The sequence below is a fragment of the Pteropus medius genome, unplaced genomic scaffold (assembly GCF_902729225.1).
Source record: "Pteropus medius unplaced genomic scaffold, Ma_sr-lr_union100, whole genome shotgun sequence".
Taxonomy (NCBI): Eukaryota; Metazoa; Chordata; class Mammalia; order Chiroptera; family Pteropodidae; genus Pteropus; species Pteropus medius.
The window spans coordinates 9,319,521-9,320,309 of NW_024349803.1; the positions used below are offsets into that span (position 1 = coordinate 9,319,521).

Genomic DNA, 789 nt, shown 5'->3' on the forward strand with positions numbered 1-789 from the left:
TATCAAGTATCTTTTCTGGACTATATTGGTATGAAACTAGAAATCAATAATAGGAAGAAAACTGGAAAATTCACAAATGTGTGGAAATTAAACACCATACTCCTGAACAGCCATTGAGTTAAAGATGAAATCAGAAGGAAAATAAAAATATATCTTGAGACAAATGAAAATGGAAACACAACATACCAAAACTTATGGTATGCAGCAAAATCTGTGATAAGAGGGAAGTTTATAGCGATAAATGCCTACATTAAGAAAAACAGAGTGTTCGCTTCAGCAGCATTTATACTAAAATTGGAACAATACTCAGAAGATTAGCATGGCCCCCACAGAAGGATGACATGCAAATTCATGAAGCAAAAAAGAAAGAACACAGAAAGAAAACAAGAATGATCTCAAATAAACAACCTAATTTTACACCTTGAGGAAGCATGAAAAAAAGACCAAACTAAACCCACAGTTAGCAGCAGGAAGGAGATAATAAAGATCAGAGCAGAAAAAAAAAAAAAAAAAAAAAAGAAAAAAAAAAAAAAAAGAAAAGATCAATGAAACTACAATGGTTTTTGAAAAGATAACCAATTTGACAAACCTTTAGCTAGATTTATCAAGAAAAAACAGAAAGGGCTCAAATGAATAAAATTATATATGAAAGAGGCGATATTCCATCTGATACCACAGAAATACAAAGGATTATAAGAGACTGCTATGAACAATTTTATGTCAACAAATTGGACAACTGAAAACAAATGGATAAGTTCCTAGAAACATTCGACCCACTAACACTGAATC

The 789-nt window shown here is 31.3% G+C and overlaps 1 non-coding gene across 1 annotated transcript; it reads left to right on the forward strand.

Annotated features, from left to right (window-relative positions):
* The first annotated feature begins 264 nt into the window (after window positions 1-264).
* Window positions 265-371, forward strand: LOC120582672 (U6 spliceosomal RNA). The gene has a single exon (XR_005647611.1). It is a non-coding gene; the product is annotated as a U6 spliceosomal RNA (small nuclear RNA).
* Window positions 372-789: the final 418 nt, after the last annotated feature.